This window comes from Balaenoptera ricei, chromosome 1, assembly GCF_028023285.1.
Source record: "Balaenoptera ricei isolate mBalRic1 chromosome 1, mBalRic1.hap2, whole genome shotgun sequence".
In the NCBI taxonomy this organism is placed as follows: Eukaryota; Metazoa; Chordata; class Mammalia; order Artiodactyla; family Balaenopteridae; genus Balaenoptera; species Balaenoptera ricei.
Genome location: NC_082639.1, coordinates 22,370,553 through 22,384,484, shown reverse-complemented (window position 1 = coordinate 22,384,484; position 13,932 = coordinate 22,370,553). Strand labels below are relative to the sequence as shown.

Genomic DNA, 13,932 nt, shown 5'->3' with positions numbered 1-13,932 from the left:
GAAATAGCCAAATGCCTACAATCCGCCAAGGCCGTGTAGGTTGAGCCTCTGCAGGTTGTGACTGGCCCAGTTTTGACTCTGTTGAGGCATTTCTGTGTTTCACCCAACTTCTATTTTCCCAGGGTTGAACTCCTCCCTTCCAAGCAGCCTCTTTGAAACCCCTTTTCCCACACTAGAAATGCACATTCCTTAGGATAGAGGAAATTGGATTCATCTGCCAGAGCTGTGGTTTGTTCAGCCCTGCTTCTGTGACCATGGTTGACCTGTCTGGCAGCTTTTTTTTTTTTTAATTTATTTATTTTATTTATTTACTTTTGTCTGCGTTGGGTCTTCGTTGCTGCGCACGGGCTTTCTCTAGTTGCGGCGAGCGGGGGCTACTCTTTGTTGCGGTGCGCGGGCTTCTCAGTGCAGTGGCTTCTCTTGTTGCAGAGCACGGGCTCTAGGCGCACAGGCTTCAGTAATTGTGGCCTATGGGCTTAGTTGCTCCGCGGCATGTGGGATCTTCCCAGACCAGGGTTCGAACCCATGTCCCCTGCATTGGCAGGCAGATTCTCAACCACTACGCCACCAGGGAAGTCCCTCTCTGGCAGCTTTAACCTCTCTGAGCTGTACCCTCAACTGTAAAAAGGGATGCAATAACCACTTCCAGGGCTGCTGTCAAGGCTGAATGAAGCACTTCCCTGGTGGTGCAGTGGTTGAGAATCCGCCTGCCAATGCAGGGGCACGGGTTTAATCCCTGGTCCGGGAAGATCCCACATGCCGCGGAGCAACTAAGCCCGTGCGCCACAACTACTGAGCCTGTGCTCTAAAGCCTGCGAGCCACAGCTACTGAGCCCACGTGCAACAACTACTGAAGCCCGTGTGCTCAGAGCCCATGCTCCGCAACAAGAGAAGCCACCGCAATGAAAAGCCCGCGCACCGCAACAAAGACTAACCCTCCGCTCACCGCAATCAGAGAAAGCCCGTGCCCAGCAATGAAGACCCAGCACAGCCAAAAAAAAAAAAAAAAAAAAGACTGAATGAAATGTTTGTAAAGGACTTTGGAGTGCCAAGCACACAGTAAGTACTCAATACATGGCAGCATGTACTCATTCATTCCATGAATGCCTATTACCACTGCCAGGTGTAGCAAGGAAAAAGGAAACTAACCCTCTCCCTGTTCTTGTGGAGCTTAATTCTAGTGGGAAAGACACACACACACACACACAGAGTATTATTACAGATGGTGCTGTGTGAAGGATAGGCAAGGCAGAACAATGTAAACATACTTAATGCCACTGAACTATATACAATTAAAAATGGTTAAAATGGTCAATTTTATGTTATGTGTATTTTACCACAGTAAAAAAAAAAAAATAGAGAGAGAAAAAATGGGACGGGGGAGGAGATATAGGCCAGATAGGTAACATTTGGGCTAAGACTTGAAATACTAGCAAGAGAAAGCTAGCAGGGGAAGACCCGGACAAAATCACGTGATGTGCTCAGGAACCTGGGGAGGCCAGCAGGGCTGTAGCTGGACAGTGGTGGATCACATGGCACAAGGGGAGCAGGCGCTGGATCATACAAGGCCTAGTACGGAAAACAGAAGAGTTTTAAGAAAAATGTCTTCTTAACGATTGTTCTGGCTACTGTAGAGAAAATGCAATGGTTTGGAAGAGGAGGCGATTGCAGGCATCCAAATGAGAGAAGTCAGTGACCTGATTTGGTCTGAGGCAAGAGAGAAAAGTAGACAAAACAGATCAATTTAGGAGACAGGCTTGCTTTGCTGGCGGATTAGATGTGGGGAATGAGGGTGAGGGAGGAACCCAGAATGACTTTTTCATCCTAAAAAACCCAGCCTCCCTGATCCCCCATGAACTTGGCCAAACACAAGGACCCCCAGGCTTTGGCTTAAGTGACTAGGTAGGTGGTCGACTTCCAGTTACCGAGAACACTGTGGGACAAACAGGAGAGGAGAGACTGAGAGGTCCACCTCACCAGGCGTTTTTGTTAAGTCTGAAGTGCGTGGGAGCGGACCAAGAAGGGATGTTAAGTAGGCAGAGCTGGATGGGTTAAGGAGTGTGGGACGTAACAGGTATCCACTGTTTCTTGTACCCCTGGCCAGGTTGCCAGCCAGTTCACTGTGTCCAGGGCCCTGTCCCTCCAAGGGCATATTTCCCGTCAGTTCATCAGAATGACCTGCAGCAGTTAGCTGTGCTGGGTAGGGAGACTGTGTAGTAGCATGGAAAAGTACTTACAACCAGAAGTGAAAAAAAAGGGAACAGAATATATCAGCACATTGGTGCTGATGTTGGGTTGACCTGTGGGCAAGGCCTGGAGTGGAAAAAAATAAAGGCTATATGAGGTATTTGGTGTCATGGGTCATTAACCAAAAAAAAAAGTGTTAGTGTGGGTTGGAACAGACCCAGGCAATATCTCCTTACACCTGTGTTTTGGGCTAATATTCTTGGGCATCTCACTGCAAGCTAACCACACTGATTCCACTTTACAGACGAGGAAACTGAGGCTCAAAAAGGTAAAGTGTCTTACCCAAGACTGGACGAGGAAATCAAGATCTGTACCAAGTACCAAGTCACTCAGACCCCAGAGCTGGTGCCCCTACCTACTTCCTCCCCACACTCCCCAGTCCCTCAGCCTGTCTGAGAACTCTCCCTCATACTCTCTCCCCCAGAAAAGACAGCAGCTTGTCTCTCATCTCCCTACTGCCCATCCCCATCCCCATCCCACTCTACAAGCCATTCATGATCTTTTTAAACCTCAAACCTGAAACAAGCTGCTTCCTTGCTCAGACTCCTCAGTGGCTCCCTCTGCCCACATTTCTTAGCCTGGTACTAAAGACCTCCAGGGTCTGATACTAACACAACTTTTGGCCTCCTACCTTATCTGTCACATTGTCCCTTCTCTTCTCACACAATCTTAGACTGCCTACTATTCTCTCCATACCATGTGCATCTCTATACCATCCCATCCCTATCCTACTAGAAGAAGTTCTGAACTCAAAGTCACCTCCATTGGTAAACCACCTCTGATCCCTCTCTCAATCCTAAAGGAATCATTCTCGCAGAGAAATTAGGACAGACTTTTAGATCATGATTATTTAAATTTACATGTCTATCTACCATATCAATCTGCTCCTTAAAATGAGTCTCTCTGGGACACTGGCCATGCCTACTTTCTATGTGCCAACAACCTTTAACTTCTCACAACAAGCTGAAGAAGGCACTGTCACTCCTATTTCACAGCTGAGGGAACTGAGGCTCAGAGAAGTCAATTTACTTGCTTAAGTTCATACCATCAGAAAGGACAGCCAGGAATAGAATCCAGATATATCTGATAATTAAAAACAAAAACAAAACAAGAATGGCTGGCTAAAGGCAGGCCATGATCCAGGCAGGGGTCGAGGCAGCCTGGACAGGCCTCCCCAGGATCCCCTATGAGCTTGGCCAAAGGCAAGGAGCAGAGGGCAGCAGCCTGCTGAGGGGGACGGGATAGTGAGAGCAGAGAGGAGCTCGGAAGCAGCTAGGGCCTGGGAGGATGGGCCATGTGGGTGACAAATCTGCTGAAAGATGTATGGAAGGACGATGGGTACAACTCCATGCTGTGGTGGAGAGAGCACTGGCTTTCAAGTCCAACAGACCTGAGCTCCCTTTGAGCCTGACAGTCTTCATCTCTCAAACAGAGGACTCTAGGGACTGCAGGGTGCTGCTGTGAGCAATCCCCGAGGCAGGGCGGGAGATGAGAGGGCACCTTCTAAAAGGTGGAGCCCTGGACCCATGACCCACCTGCATATCCTCTACTGTACACATCAGTCCTTTGACAGACTCCCTCTCTCACTGCTCTGGGTGTGTTTTCTTAGCCAGACACTGAGTGCCTGGGCTGGGAATAAGTAGTAGTCTTTTGTCCCTACCCTGCACTCCCCAACAGACAAACACGGCTTCCATCTTCAAGGAGTTTACAGTCTGGGAGAAGAGTGAGTTACAATCCAATAAGTCAGATACAGAGACAACTTCCACCAATAGGCACCTAAGGTGTGCCAGCCTCTCCTAGAGTGTTCACACCTGCCCTTGGAGGTGTGATCATCCTGGCTTTACAGATAAGAAAGTAGAGGCTCAGGGGAAGGTGCCCCAGGCCACACAGAGGTGGGATGACAGCCCAGGTCTCCCAACCACTCCCCACTATGACTAGAGCATCCCCCCCTCCCCACTTCTCTCTGGGCCTCAGTTTCCTCATTTGGTGAATGAAGGCACAGCAGACTAGACAGTCTACCAGGGCCAGGGTGTTCCTGCTGTGACCTGCTGTGACCTCATCTCTGCAAAGGGAGACAGAGCCCTCTCTGATCACAGCAGCTGTCCCCACCCACCCCAACGTCAGGAGGCAGACACTTGCCCACTAGACGCAAGGGCTAAAGAATCTCTTTGTGAGAAAAGTCCCCAGGAGGGATGGAAAAAGATATTCCATGCAAATGGAAATCAAAAGAAAGCTGGAGTAGCAATACTCATATCACATAAAATAGACTTTAAAATAAAGAATGTTACAAGAGACAAGGAAGGACACTACATAATGATCAAGGGATCAATCCAAGAAGAAGATATGACAATTATAAATATATATGCACCCAACATAGGAGCACCTCAATACATAAGGCAACTGCTAACAGCTATAAAAGAGGAAATCGACAGTAACACAATAATAGTTGGGGACTTTAACACTTCACACCCATGGACAGATCATCCAAACAGAAAATTAATAAGGAAACACAAGCTTTAAATGACACAATAGACAAGATAGATTTAATTGATATTTATAGGACATTCCATCCAAAAACAGATTACACTTTCTTCTCAAGTGCACACGGAACATTCTTCAGGATAGATCACATCTTGCATCACAAATCAAGCCTCAGTACATTTAAGAAAATTGAAATCATACCAAGCATCTTTTCTGACCACAACGCTATGAGATTAGAAATCAATTACAGGGAAAAAAACGTAAAAAACACAAACACATGGAGACTAAACAATACGTTACTAAATAACCAAAAGATCACTGAAGAAATCAAAGAGGAAATCAAAAAATACCTAGAGACAAATGACAATGAAAACACGATGAACCAAAACCAATGGGATGCAGCAAAAGCAGTTCTAAGAGGGAAGTTTATAGCAACACAAGCCTACCTCAAGAAACAAGAAAAATCTCAAATGAACAATCTAACCTTACAGCTAAAGGAACTAGAGAAAGAAGAACAAACAAAACCTAAAGTTAGTAGAAGGAAAGAAATCATAAAGATCAGAGCAGAAATAAATGAAATAGAAACAAAGAAAACAACAGCAAAATGAATAAAACTAAAGGCTGGTTCTTTGAGAAGATAAAACAAAATTGATAAACCTTTAGTCAGATTCATCAAGAAAAAGAGGGAGAGGACTCAAATCAATAAAATTAGAAATGAAAAAGGAGAAGTTACAACAGACACCGCAGAAATACAAAGCATCCTAAGAGACTACTACAAGCAACTCTATGCCAGTAAAATGGACAACCTGGAAGAAATGGACAAATTCTTAGAAAGGTATAACCTTCCAAGACTGAACGAGAAAGAAATAGAAAATATGAACAGACCAATCACAAGCAATGAAATTGAAACTGTGATTAAAAGTCTTCCAACAAACAAAAGCCCAGGACCAAATGGCTTCACAGGTGAATTCTATCAAACATTTAGAGAAGCGCTAACACCCATCCTTCTCAAACTCTTCCAAAAAATTGCAGAGGAAGGAACACTCCCAAACTCATTCTATGAGGCCACCATCACCCTGATACCAAAACCAGACAAAGATACTACAAAAAAAGAAAATTATAGACTAATATCACTGATGAGTATAGATGCAAAAATCCTCAACAAAATACTAGCAAACAGAATCCAACAACACATTAAAAGGATCATACACCAGATCAAGTGGGATTTATCCCAGGGATGCAAGGATTCTTCAATATACACAAATCAATGTGATACACCATATTAACAAGTTGAAGAAGAAAAACCATATAATCATCTCATTAGATGCAGAAAAAGCGTTTGACAAAATTCAACTCCCATTTATGATAAAAACTCTCCAGAAAGTGGGCATAGAGGGAACCTACCTCAACATAATAAAGGCCGTATATGACAAACCCACAGCAAACATCATTCTCAATGGTGAAAAACTGAAAGCATTTCCTCTAAGATCAGGAACAAGACAAGGATGTCCACTCTCACTACTATTATTCAACATAGTTTTGGAAGTCCTAGCCACGGCAATCAGAGAAGAAAAAGAAATAAAAGGAATACAAATTGGAAAAGAAGAAGTCAAACTGTCACTGTTTGCAGATGACATGATACTATACATAAAGAATCCTAAAGATGCCACCAGAAAACTACTAGAGCTAATCAATGAATTTGTAAAGTTGCAGGATACAAAATTAATGCACAGAAATCTCTTGCATTCCTATATACTAACAATGAAAGATCAGAAAGAAAAATTAAGGAAACAATCCCATTCACCATTGCAACAAAAAGAATAAAATACCTAGGAATAAACCTACCTAAGGAGGTAAAAGACCTGTACTCAGAAAACTATAAGACACTGATGAAAGAAATCAAAGATGACACAAACAGATGGAGAGATATACCATGTTCTTGAATTGGAAGAATCAATATTGTGAAAATGACTATACTACCCAAAGCAATCTACAGATTCAATGCAATCCCTATCAAATTACCAGTGGCATTTTTTACAGAACTAGAACAAAAAATCTTAAAATTTGTATGGAGACACAAAAGACCCCAAATAACCCAAGCAGTCTTGAGCGAATAAAACAGAGCTGGAGGAATCAGACTCCCTGACTTCAGACTATACTACAAAGCTACAGTAATCAAGACAATATGGTACTGGCACAAAAACAGAAATATAGATCAATGGAACAGGATAGAAAGCCCAGAGATAAACCCACACACCTATGGTCAATTAATCTATGACAAAGGAGGCAAGGATATACAATGGAGAAAAGACAATCTCTTCAATAAGTGGTGCTGGGAAAACTGGACAGCTACATGTAAAAGAATGAAATTAGAACACTCCCTAACACCATACACAAAAATAAGCTCAAAATGGGTTAGAGACCTAAACGTAAGACTGGACATTATAAAACTCTTAGAGGAAAACACAGGAAGAACACTCTTTGACATAAATCACAGCAAGATCTTTTTTGACCCACCTCCTAGAGTTATGGAAATAAAAACAAAAATAAACAAATGGGACCTAATGAAACTTAAAAGCTTTTGCAAAGCAAACTACAAACAAGACGAAAAGACAACCCTCAGAATGGGAGAAAATATTTGCAAACGAATTAACGGACAAAGGATTAATCTCCAAAATATATAAACAGCTCATGCAGCTCAATGTTAAAAAAACAAACAACCCAATCAAAAAATGGGCAGAAGACCTAAATAGACATTTCTCCAAAGAAGACACACAGATGGCCAAGAAGCACATGAAAAGCTGCTCAACATCACTAATTATTAGAGAACAGCAAATCAAAACTACAAATGAGGTATCACCTCACACCAGTTAAAATGAGCATCATAAGAAAATCTACAAACAACAAATGCTGGAGAGGGTGTGGAGAAAAGGGAACCCTCTTGCACTGTTGGTGGGAATGTAAATTGATACAGCCACTATGGAGAATGGAATGGAGGTTCCTTAAAAAACTAAACATGGAATTACCATATGACCCAGCAATCCCACTACTGGGCATATACCCAGAGAAAACCATAATTCAAAAAGACACATGCACCCCAATGTTCACTGCAGCACTATTTACAATAGCCAGGTTATGGAAGCAACCTAAATGCCCATCTACAGACAAATGGATAAAGAAAGTGTGGTACATATACACAATGGAATATTACTCAGCCATAAAAAGGAACGAAATTGGGTCATTTGTAGACACATGGATGGATCTAGAGACTACCATATAGAGTGAAGTAAGGCAGAAAGAGAAAAACAAGTATCGGATATTAACGCATATATGTGGAACCTAGAAAAATGGTACAGATGAACTGGTTTGCAGGGCAGAAATAGAGACACAGATGTAGAGAACAAACGTATGGACACCAAGGGGGGAAAGTGGTGGGAGGAGTGGTGGTGGGGGGGATGAATTGGGAGATTGGGATTGACATGTATACACTAATATGTATAAAATAGAGAACTAATAAGAACCTGCTGTATAACAAAATAAATAAAATAAAATTCAAAAATTAAAAAAAAAAAAAAAAAGTCCCCAGGAGGGAAGGGAGGAGAGAGGCTCATCTGTCAACAAACATTTGCTGAGCTCCTGCCTCGTGTGAGGCACAGAGCTGGTAGACTTCACCTAGGAGCTCCTTACTGGGGGATCCCACTTACATAGGGAGCTGAGCCTCAGCTTAAGTGCGTTCATTTTTCCCAGGGGAAAGGGGCCACATCTTCCACCAGATGTTACAACCACAGCTTTATGGAAATAATAGGATATTAGTAATCCTCACCACAAGCCTCTTATCTTCACCTTACAGGTAAGGGAAACAAGGCCCATGGGGATTGGGTGGGTGGCCCAAGAGTACCCAACTAGGAAGTTGCAGAGCTGAACACTATTGCTGCTCTTGGGATGTCTTCGCAACAGGAGCATGGAGAACTCCTAGTTCACCTTTCCAGACTCCATTCTGATGCCCTTCTTGGGTGAAACCATCGCTGCCTTCTCCACCCCACCCAGTGTTCCTTGGTCTTGCACTCCAGACCTTTTGAGACCCAGCCCCTGCAAGAATATCTTGCTCTTCCCCTCCTTGTACCCTGTGCTCCAATCAAACACCGTGGTACCCCTGATGACAACACTCACCTACACCTTCGTGCTTTTGCATGTGCTGTGTTCCCTGCCTGGATCACCCTAACCCCGCCCACCCTCAGTCTGTCTGGATAACTCCATTGTTCCTTCAAAACCCGGGCCAAGAGTCACCTCGGCTGGAAAGCCATACCTAACCCTCCTGCGCAGGCTTGGGTGAACCTCCGAGTTCCCCTCCACACTCCGTACACTCAGCTTCTGCTGGGGCACCCAAGTCACACTTGGTTGGAGCACCTCTGTTAATATCCGCCAGCAGCAGCGCCCCGGCTCCACGGGCACACTTCGGGGATCGCCCTGGACCGTAAGTGTGGCCCCACATGGGCCTCCCCAGGGAGACCGCGAGCTCCGTCAAGGCCACACGGGGCCCTTTCACCATGTTCCCCAGCCCTGCACGCGCGGCACGGAGTAGACAGCCAGTAAATAATGTGTTGACAGATGAGTTGGTGCGGAGTTCCCAGCACACCTCTCCAACCGGTCAACAGTCGTCGTGACGGTGCCTGTTGACGCTGAGATTTCGCTCCCTGCGTAGACCCTCAGCACCCTACCCTCCTAAAAGCAGACCCTTGCCGGGCAGGGTTCCGCCCCACTCTGCAAACCGCATTCTCCAAACCAGTGCTGGACTTAATCACTTTCCCGCTCCGGAAACGCGACCCCGCCAGGGCTGCCGCCCCGGCTCGGGAGGCGCGCTGGTCGGAGCACCGCTGGCGGCGAGGTCACCGCGGCCGCGCGCACCCTGGCCGGCCGCGCTCGGGCCGTTTGAATCTCCCGCCCCCGCGGGCGGCGCGGGCCAGGCGTGCGAGGCGCGGCTGCAGAGGGGCCGCGCGGCCCTCGCTCGGGCGAGGCGGGGCCCGGCAGGCTCCGGGGGGCCCCGCGGGGCCGGAGACTCGCGCGCCCGCACCTCTCAGCCACTCGGCTTCACGTGGGGCTGGCGCCGCGCGACACGGGCACGCGCAGGCAACGGCCCCGACCCGCCGCAGACCGCCGGTGCCCAGACTGTGCCCGCCCCGCGCGCCGCCCTCCGCCCCCCGCCCCGACCCTCCGCGCGTGACGGGCGCAACCTACCTCGCTGCAGGTCGGCCACAAGGAACTCCTCGGCTCCCCGGCCCGGCCGCGAACTGCCCCAGAGCATGCGCTCTGCAGGCCTCCGGCCCCGACCCCGGGCCAGAAAAGAAAACAAAGAGCCCGGCGGCCCCTGGCGGCCGCCCCGGGAAGTGCAAGTGGCGCGCTCTGGCTAAGGCGCTCCTAACCAGGCTCTCTCCGCCCTGGCAAGGGTACAGTGGGTGTGTATTTTGAAGACCCCAAATTGGCACAAGCGGACTGACAACCAGAAAGACTACTTGAAATCAAGGTTTGTTTGGGAGAATCTGGTGTGGAAGGGACTGTACGGACAAAAGAGATTCTGATCCTCCCTGCTCTCAAGAGGCTCTCCATCAGAGAAAGATGAGAAATCGGACTATCAGCAACTACCCAGGGCTGTGACCACCGTACGCACAAGGTTACCTGGCTCAGCCGGGGCTTAACAAAGGCTTTCCGGGTTAAGCCTAAGAGGGCAGGGCATCCTAGGAGAAGCATCCCGTGCACTGACAGGGAGCGATGGGAGCCTGTGGTGGTTGTGGGAAACTGCCAAGGTCTGACTTGGGCAGAGGGTGCCATGCAGAGGAACTGGAGAGGGAGAGACAGACCATGGATTCAGGGTCTTATCTAAGGAGGCAGCCTCTTCCCTGGGGAAATGGGGAACTATGGAACGGATTTACGCACGTGAGTGACAGGAGCAGATTTTTGTTTTAGAACAAAATGGAGAATGCAGAGAATGGACTTGGGGGAAGGGGAAACCAAGAGTGGGGGAGGGAGGCCAGATAAGAAAGATGAGGGTGTGAACTGAGGTTGGGAGCTAGTGATGGAAAACAGGCGCCAAGCCGACTACCCTGTCTTGTTAACACACTCCTTCTTCAGGACGGGATACAAACAGTTCTTCAGGATTTCAAGTTCCCTGTGGTGACCTTTCAGGCCTTTTGTGTCTGGGGGTTTCCCAGGTCAAAGGAGTGGCCTCTGCAGAAGGATATTTTCTCCATTTCATGTTGATTCTGACTCTGAAGGTCATTCTATCATACCTGAACTCTAGATAGACACTTTTGATGAGTGTTTACCAACTGAGTTTCTTCTACACAGAGCCCACCCCAAAGCACTCCCCATCTTTAAGGTTTCTCACCTCCTCAAGTTTACTTCTGCTTCCATCACGGACTCCTCTTTTGGATGTTACACTGTGAAATTCCTCCAAGTTTTAACCCTGGGATCTCTGATCTGTCTCTGCTGTCTGCCTCCAAGATCTTACTCATTCACATGGCTTGATGTAATTATAAAACTATCATCACGTATTTTGTAAAACCTCTTACTTCAACTACAGAAACACATCTGTCCATTACTTCATTTGTTCCTCACAAAACCCTCGACAGTTGGAAAATAAAAAAAATGAGGTTCAAAGAGGTTAAGCAAGTTTTCTCTGGGGTCATCATACAAGTGGTAGAAGGAGATCAGAAATCTTGTTTAGGGCCGAACCATCACCTTTTAACTGAGAGGGCAGCCCACCTGGTCTGGTTCTGACCTCCACCCCAAGTTTTAGTCCTACGGCTCTACCCAGAAGACTCAATACCCCAAATAAAACTCATTTTCCTTGGATCTAGACCACCGTCCCCCCCTTCATCCTTCAAGCCAAGGTTAAGGTTCTCTGAGAAGTACACATTCAAACTTTAACATCTTTTCTGATTCTTCCCTCTCCTCTCCATCTTTTATTTCTGCCCCTCTGGTCTAAAGCACCACCCACCTGGCCTCTGCTCCCACCCCTCATCCTTTCCCCTTCATTTCATTCCACCAAGATCCCCAGGTTAATCTCCCTAAATCATGGCTGTGAGACTTTGCCCTGCTTAAAAATCTTTAAAGACTCAGATATTTCTTCAGTGCTGTGCTAGGAGCACCAGGTGGCAAATGCCCCAAGCTGTTGGTTTCCTATTTCCCCCTTGGCGTCTGCACTGTACTCTGAACATGCCCATGCTCATTCCTGCTTTCTTACCTTTCTCACCTCTCTTACCAGGTGCCTTCTTTCCTGCCTAGCTGAATTCTTGACATGTATATTTTAAGGCTCAATTCAGTTGCCATCTCCATGAAGCCTTCCTTAGCCCCACTTATCTCTTCCTTCTTTGAATGCAAATATTAATTTTTTTCATACTCTATTATTGTTATATTTTATTTATTGAACACAAACCATAGTAAGGAGAACAAGCAATTGAATCCAACCAAGAAATGACACAGATGATAGAACTAGAAGTGAACGATATTAAACGTTATTATTACTGTAGGGCAGGGCTTCCCTGGTGGCGCAGTGGTTAAGAATCCACCTGCCAATGCAGGGAACGTGGGTTCGATCCCTGGTCCGGGAAGATCCCACATGCCGCAGAGCAACTAAGCCCGTGTGCCATGACTACTGAGCCCACATGCCACAACTACTGAGGCCCAGGAGCCTAGAGCCTATGCTCTGCAACAAGAGAAGCCACCGCAATGAGAATCCCGCGCACCGCAACGAAGAGTAGCCCCCGCTCGCCGCAACTAGAGAAAGCCTGTGCGCAGCAACGAAGACCCAACGCAGCCAAAAATAAATAAAGAACTAAAAACATTAAAAAAAAAAAAAGACTTACATTAAAAAAATAACTGTATGGCATACGTCCAAAAGTTAAGTGGAGACATGGAAGACATAAAAAGACCTAAAGTGAGCTTCTCGACAATATCTAAGATTACAAATACACTTGATGGCATTAACAATAGATTAGGTATTGGAAAAGCAACGACTAGTGAACTTGATGCACAGCAAAAGAAACTATCCAAAATGAAACATAGAAAAAAAATTTTTAAGTGAAAATAGTATTAGTGAACTATGGAATAACTTTATGAAGTAGCCTACTCTACAGGTAATTGGAGACCCTGAAAATAAGGAGGAACTGGGGACAGAAAATACATGAAGAAATAATGGCTAAAAAATGTTCAAACTATAAACCTATAAACTATAAACCTACAGATCTGTGATTAAAAATAAATGTGGTCTTGGGACTTCCCTGGTGGTCCAGTGGCTAAGACTCCACACTTCCAATGTAGGGGGCCGGGTTCGATCCCTGGATAGGGAAATAGACCCCACGTGCATGCCGCAACTAAGAGTTTGCACGTTGCAGCTAAAGATCCCGCATGCCACAGCTAAGACCCGATGCAGCCAAATATATAAATGCAAAAAAAAAAGCTTTAAAACAAAAAATGTGGTCTGAACACTCCAAATAAAAAGCAGAGATTGTCATAATAAACAGAAAAAGCAAGACCTAACCACACACTGCCTACAAGATATACACGTTAAACATAAATACAGTTGACCTTTGAACAACACAGGTTTGAACTGTGCAGGTCCACTTAGATTTTTTTCAATAAATACGTACTACGTACTACAGTCCTACACGATCTAAGGTTGGTTAAATCCGTGGTTGCAGAATCACAGATATGGAGGGCCAACTGTGAAGTTATATGGGGATTTTCAGTAGCACTCCCGTGTTGTTCAAGATTAAAAGTAAAAAGATAGAAAAAACAGAGTAAAAGTAAAAAGACAGAAAAAGACATACTCTGGTAACACTAGTCAAAAGAAAGCTGGAGCAGCTATATTAATAGCAAAGTAGATTTCAGAGCAAAGAGTATTATTGAAATAAAGAAGGTAATTTCACAATGGTAAAGGAGTCAATCAAAATACAAAATCCTCAGTATATGCAACTAATAACAGAGCTTCAAAATACGTGAAGTAAAAACTGATCAAACTTCTAGAAGAAATAGACAAATCGACAACTATAGCTGCAGATTTCAATAACCCACTCTCAATATTATTGATAGGACAGGTAGGAAGAAAACCAGCAAGGATAGAATAGACTTGAACAACACTTTCAATCAATTTGAACTGATGGACATTTAAGGAACACTTCACCTTTCTTCACACTCCACCTTGATTTT

The 13,932-nt window shown here is 45.6% G+C and overlaps 1 protein-coding gene across 4 annotated transcripts in view; it reads right to left on the bottom strand.

Annotated features, from left to right (window-relative positions):
• RCC1 (regulator of chromosome condensation 1) overlaps positions 1 to 13,932 on the bottom strand; it is a 29,219-nt gene that overhangs the window by 8,613 nt on the left and 6,674 nt on the right. Inside the window, exon 1 of one of the 4 annotated variants that reach the window (XM_059916850.1) lies at positions 9,964 to 10,028. The exons of the other annotated variants lie outside the window; for them this stretch is intronic. The gene's annotated coding sequence lies outside the window, so the exon portion shown is untranslated. Of the gene's footprint in view, positions 1 to 9,963; positions 10,029 to 13,932 lie in introns of those variants that run through there. 4 annotated transcript variants of the gene reach the window in all.